The sequence below is a fragment of the Pan troglodytes genome, chromosome 15 (assembly GCF_028858775.2).
Source record: "Pan troglodytes isolate AG18354 chromosome 15, NHGRI_mPanTro3-v2.0_pri, whole genome shotgun sequence".
Taxonomy (NCBI): Eukaryota; Metazoa; Chordata; class Mammalia; order Primates; family Hominidae; genus Pan; species Pan troglodytes.
Genome location: NC_072413.2, coordinates 53,755,640 through 53,762,496, shown reverse-complemented (window position 1 = coordinate 53,762,496; position 6,857 = coordinate 53,755,640). Strand labels below are relative to the sequence as shown.

Genomic DNA, 6,857 nt, shown 5'->3' with positions numbered 1-6,857 from the left:
TGTTCATGCACCACATATGTTCCCAAGTGCTTTTCTGTCTACCCATTTCCTGAGCATGCTCTTCCCTCATGGAATGGGTATTTTCCATTTGGACCACTCAGCATGCATTTTCTCTAGTTCTTTAAAAAGGAAGTTTAATTTTCCTTCATATGTCTACCTCCACTGTGTGCACTGGGAAAAACTGACCCTACTCTCAGTTCCATGGGTGAACCTTGACTGGCTTAAGCCACAGACCCATAGAGTACCCTTAGACTGGCTGAGGTCACTGCTGGGTATGTCATCCTGCAGTTCCAATGAGAGGAGGGAGGTGTCTTCTTTGGTGAGTTACTATAACTCTGCCCCTGATAGCTAGATCTCTGCTGCAGGTTCCACAGATGACCGTGCAGAGCTCGAGGCAAAGAGCCAGAGCCCATCCTGGTGACCAGGGAGCTCTGTTTTGGGGGTTCAGTTTGGTAGTAATGCCTGGATGTAGTCTTAAGATCAGTGGACCAGGATCAGGCAATGACCATTCCAAGAAGGGAACTAAAATAAAAACTTACAAAATCAGAAAGACAATGGAAACTAGAAGATAAATGGAGCACAGTAAAGCTCTCATAGCCACACTCCACCTCATGCTCATGTTAGGTGCCTTAGCTGATACACCCATTATTCTTACTTCTAGCAGTATTTGTCCTGGTGTATTGCGAATGCAAAATGTTTCCTCTATTCCCTCAGTTCCTAAGGACTTTGAGATCATCTTTGGCTCCTTTCTTTTCCTCATTCCACAAAAATAATCCTGTAGTAAATCTTGTGGGCTTTATTTTATTTTCTGTTGTGTTTATTGCAAATTGACAAATTATAATTGTACACATTTATGGGGTAAAAAGTGATGCTATATATTTACATGTTGAATTGTTAAATCAAGCTAATTGTCATATCCATCACCTCAAATGCTTTTGTGGTAAGAATATTTAAATTCCATGTCTTATTAAGTTTGAAATATGTAATACATTATTATTATTATTATTATTATTTTGAGATGGAGTCTTACTCTGTCGCCCAGGCTGGAGTGCAGTGGCACAATCTCGGCTCACTGCAACTTCCACCTCCCAGGTTCAAGCAATTCTCCTACCTCAGCCTCCTGAGTAGCTAGGATTACAGACACCTGCCACCACCCCCAGCTAATGTTTGTATTTTTAGTAGAGACTGGGTTTTATCATGTTGACTATGCTGGTCTCAAACTCCTGACCTCAAATGACCCACCCACCTTGGCCTCCCGAAGTGCTGGAATTACAGGCGTGAGCCACTGCGCCAGCCTTTTTTTTTTCTTTTCTTCATTATTTTTTAACAGAGATGGGGTCTCACTATGTTGACCAGGCTGGTCTCCAACTCCTGGCCTCAAGCAATCCTCCCACAGCAACATATTATTCTTAATCACAGTCACCATGCTGTGCAATAAATTCCAAAAAAAGTATTTCTCCTGTCTAACTGAAACTTTATACCCTTTGACCAACATCTCCCTATTTCCCCCACCCCTAAGTCTCTGATAACCACCATTCTTCTCTTCATTCCATTGTTTTAGAGTCTACATATAAATGAGATCACGTGGTATTTGTCCTTCTGTGCTTGGCTTATTTCATTTAGCATAATATCCATGCTGCCCCACATGACAGAATTTCCTTCTTTTTAAAGACTGAATAGTATTCCATTGGGTATATATGCTACATGTTCTTTATTCATCTGTCAATAGAAACTTAGGTTGATTCCCTATTTTGGCCATTGTGAATAATGCCACAATAAACATGGGAGTGCAGATATCTCTCTGACATACTGTTTTCAAATTCTTTGGACATATACACATGTATCAGTCTATCTTCATACTGCTATAAACAACTGCCCGAGACTAGATAATTCACGAAGGAAAGAGGTTTAATTGACTCACAGTTCGGCATGGCTGGAGAGGCTTCAGGAAACTTCCAATCATGGCAGAAGGTGAAGGGGAAGAAAGGCACCTTCCTCACAAGGGAGCAAGAAGGAGAAATGCCTGGCGAAGGGGGAAGAGCCCCTTATAAAACCATCAGATCTTGTGAGAACTCACTCACTGTCACGAGAACAGCATGGGGAAAACCACCTCCATGATTCAAGTACCTTCACCTGGTATCTCCCTTGAAACACGGGGATTATGGAGATGACCATTCAAGATGAGATGCAGGTGGGGACACAAAGCCTAATCATATCAAAGCAGAAATGGGATTGCTAGATTATATGGTCACTCTATTTTTAGTTTTTTGAAAAACCTTCATACAATTTTCCATAATGGCTGTACTAATTTACTTTCCCACTTTATTGGCTTTATTTAGCACATATATTCCAAATACAACTATTTATCATTAATTCACCACTATCATCCTAGTCCAGGCCTCTATCAATCAGTTCTTGCCTGGGCTAATATAATACCCTCTGGACTAATACAAAACTCTGAATCTATTGTCAGTGCCCTTTATCCTCCACATAGCAGTCAGGGTCATTGTTTCAAAACTTAGGTCAGATCCTGTTATTTCTCTGCTCAGAGTCTTCCAATGACTGCATAATACTGAAAGTAAAACTTGAAGTCTTCACCATAGCTTCATAAAGCTATTTGTCCCAACTTCGCTCTGCCCTTCACTCTTTCTGCTCTAGTCATACTGGTCTTTTTGCTTGAAGCCTACAATGCTCTTCTTCCAAACATTTACATGAGTTGCTCCTTCACTTTGTATTTTTTTCTTTAAAAGTAATTTGATTCTGATTACAAAATACAGGTGAGGAGCATAGGCAATGCCTGTATCCCCTTTGTTGCCCATCTTCCCAGTCTGTGCTGCTATAAATACCCTGCGTACAACAGCAAGCTCATGCTGTCTCCAAGCGCTTGCACATTCTAACAGCTGCAGAGTATAGTATATGACCAGGTAGAAAGTTAAACAGGCGCTCCACTCACAAGGTAGGGCCCCTCCAATTAGTCTTCCGGCTCCCTTGTGCTAATAGTAACTGGTTTCTCTTCCTGTTGGTCATAGATAAATTACACCTGCACAATTCTCCGAGCGCTTTCAAGTAACGTCAGAAGGCAGTAACTAAGACCCTTTCCTATGTCCCAGGCTGCCTGTGGCACCTGGACTGCTGCTGCCCCTGGGTCCCGCACATTCCAGGGCGACGATGGAGGAAGGGCAGGCCAGGCCAAGCATGAGAAATTAACAGTCTTTACTGGGCTCAGACCAGGAGTCCGTGGGTCTTGAGGACCTCTGTGTATTTGTCAGTTTTCTTCACGTTCTTCTTGGCCTGTTTCCGTAGCCTCATGAGCTGTTTCTTCTTCCAGTAGTGGATCTTGGCCTTCTCCTTCCTCTTCTCCTCCAGGGTGGCTGTCACTGCCTGGTACTTCCACCTAACCTCTTGAGCCTGTCGCCCCAGAAGGGCAAACTTTCTTGTAGGCTCCAGACGCACGACCTTGAGGGCAGCAGGAACCACCATCCGCTTTTTCTTGTCGTAGGGCGGTGGGATGCCGTCAAACACCTTGAGGCAGTCCACGGAGGCCTGGCCTCGCTTGGTCTTGTGGCGCAGCATGTATGCCTCGCACTGCCGGCCAGAAGATGCGGCTGGGGGCCCGGAAGTGGTAGGCGCTTCGGGAAAGGTTGGTGTTCATCCGCTTGCAGAGGAAAGCCAGATTCTTCAGCTTGTTTCTGTAGAAATTGCCAGAGATGTTGATGCCCTCGCAGCGTACGACTACCACCTTCCGGCCCAGCAGTAACTGCTTAGCCACGATGGCCGCCAGGCGGCCCAGGAGATGGCCTTGACCATCGAGCACCAGGACCTGCACCTCTGCCATCTTCGGCAGCCGCCTGGGAAAGGCTCCTTCACTTTATTTAGATAACTGCTCAAACACTACCTCCTCTGACAGAAGGCCCCCGATCTATTTCTCCGGAAAGGTTATTTTATGCCTCCTATCCTCTTACCTGCTTCATTTTTCCTCAAAGTCCTTATCATTTGTTTGATGTCTGTCTCCTACCGTTAGAATGTAAGTCCCAAGAGGACAGGCACCGGTGTTGAACTGCCTTTTTCCACTAACAGTCGAAGGGTCTAAGAAGAGCTAAGACTACAGGGACAGTAAAATATGAGTCCTACTACTACCTCTTCCTTCATAAATTTGGGCAAGTATCTTGACCTCTTTGCCTCTGTGTTTCCTCCCTGTAAAGCAGATGAGATAAAATGTGTTCTGTAAAATGAAAAGATAAAGCTCTATCTTCCTGGCTTCATTATTCAAGGTTGCTATAGTGTCTATTATTATTTCATCCAGCCAAAAGATCTAATGAATTACGAAATATGCTTTGGAACTTAGAACAGTTTTATTTTGATTCTTTACTCTCTTTTCCTTTTTTTATGTTAATCTACCATTTGTATTTCTTCTAGGAAATACTTGTTTATGGCTTTTGCCCATTCTTTAAAATATTTATTTATCTTTCTGCCATTGAAATATAGTTCTTTATTTGCCTGGAATGTCTCTTTCTAGGCTAAACTTTTGAACAATTTTTTAATGTAAAATTCTAGCTTGATGATGATTTTCTTATTTTATTTATTTTATTTTATTTTATTTTATTTTTGAGACAGGGTCTGGCTCTGTCACCCAGGCTAGAGTGCAGTGGTGCAATCTCAGCTCACTGCAATCTCCACCTCCCAGGCTCAAGCAATCCTCCCACTTCAGCCTCCCAAGTAGCTGGAACTATAGGCATGCACCTCCACACCTGGCTAAGATTATTTTCTTTCAGCACTTTATAGATATCTTGCCACTGCCTTCTGGATCTTATTGTTTCTGTTATGAAATTAGCTTTCTGTCTTATTGTAGTTCCTTTAAAAGTAACATATCTTTTTATTTCCTCTGACTTTTCTTAAGATTTTTTTCTTTGTTTTTGGTTTTCATCAGTTTTATTATAATGTGTCTAGGCATGGTTTTCATTGTATTTATTCTGCATTGGGTTCACAGTGAGTTTCTGTATCTATGGCTTGATGTCTTTCATCAGTTTTGGAAAATTCTTGACTATCTCTGCAAATATTCTTCTACCCCATTGTTAAATGCATTCCTTTGTTAAATGCAAATTCAAATGTTAGACCTATTCACCATGTTCTGCACGTCTCATACTTATTCATGTATTTTTCCATCTTTTTTTCTCCATGCTTCACTATGAATATTTCTAGTCACCTATTGTACAACTCACTAATACTCTTTTTACCTGTGTCTTATTTGCTGTTAAACTCATCTACTCAGCTCTAAATTTCAGTTGTAGTGTTTTTTATTTCCAGAATTTGAATTTGGTTCTTTTTAAATATAAATTCTTATTCTCAGTTAAATTCTTCATTTTGTCATGTATTCTCTTGAATAATTAATCCCAGTTATTTTAATACCAATGTCTGATCTTTCCGGTGTCTGGGTCATTTCTTGATCTGTTTTTCCAGTTTACTTTTTTCTCTTGGTATAATTCATAATTTTTAATTGAATGCTGAATATTGTACATGAAAAGCTGTAGAAGCTCTACATTATACAATAGCCCCTCAGAGGAGGTGCACCCTATTCTCTGCCAAGCATTTTATAGAGGCTCATCTCCTCAGCCCAGTCAAGATTCATGGTTCCCAACATAGAATCTAGTATGTTTCCTGTGGCTATTCCTTCTTGATGGGCCCTGAACTGAAATTTTTGTCTCTTCAAAACTGCCTTTGATTCCATTCTGTTTCATCAGCTTTCTGGTTGTGTTTTTTTTTTTTTTTTTTTTTTTTTTGCCTCAGTATTAATCAGATAATCAGATATTAATCAGTAAATGACTTGAAGGGAAAACTAGTGCTTCTGTTCCACTTCTCTCTAGAATCTTGGACCCTTACTCCTGGTTGCCCTGCAAATATGGACTCTAGATTTTGTCTCTGCAGTTTCATGAGATTGTTTAAAACTCAGAAGTCTGCCCTGGATCTTGGAAATCAATCCTCTGCCCAAATTCTCAGCTTCTTGTCCCAGGCCTAAACTCATAAAATGTGCCAAGGAGAAAGTAGCATGTTTTTAAAATGGCTTATGTCAGTGAGCCCTTCTTTTTTCCAGAATCTGGCCCTTCAGGTTATACCAGGCATGGTATCTTTCTGATGCTTTTAAACATACATTTATTTTGTACCTTACCCAGATTTTCTAGGTGCTCCTGGCAGAGCCAATGGTCTGCTATAGCGATAGAATTATCATAGCCAGAAACCTAATAAATGTGTATGAAATAGTCAATTTTTAAAAACAAAATAGTTATTAATAAAAAGTATCATGTTTTCCCTCCAATAAAATAACTTCGGCAGCCGGGCTCAGTGGCTCATGCCTGTGATCCCAGCACTTTGGGAGGTCGAGGCGGGTGGATCACTTGAGGTCAGGAATTCGAGAGCAGCCTGGACAACGTGGTGAAACCCTGTCTCTACTAAAAATACAAAAATTAGCCAGGCGTGGTGGCGGGCATGTATAATCCTAGCTACTTGGGACGCTGAGGCAGGAGAATCACTTGAACCTGGGAAGCAGAGGTTGCAGTGAGCCAAGATTGCACCATTGCACTTCAGCCTGGGCGACAAAAGCAAGACTCCATCTCAAAAAACTAATAATAATAAAAAATAATAACTTCTGGGTGAACATAAGCTGATAGGATATAAAATAACTACGTTTTGTGTAGAGCACAGGAAAATTATTCACTGGCAGCAGAGAGTTTTCTTTCAATAGAAAGCTTCTCTGAAAAGTTATCTTTTTTCCTCTTTTGGTTTTCAGGAGGAAAATAAAAAGTATTCCACTTAGTGTATGAATGTAGTGGGGCAGGCTGGATGGTTGCTATGCAAGAAACAAG

The 6,857-nt window shown here is 41.2% G+C and overlaps 1 pseudogene; it reads right to left on the bottom strand.

Moving 5' to 3' along the window:
- Positions 1 to 3,133: 3,133 nt before the first annotated feature.
- Positions 3,134 to 3,935, bottom strand: LOC134808355 (large ribosomal subunit protein uL13-like; annotated as a pseudogene).
- Between the last annotated feature and the right edge of the window lie 2,922 nt (positions 3,936 to 6,857).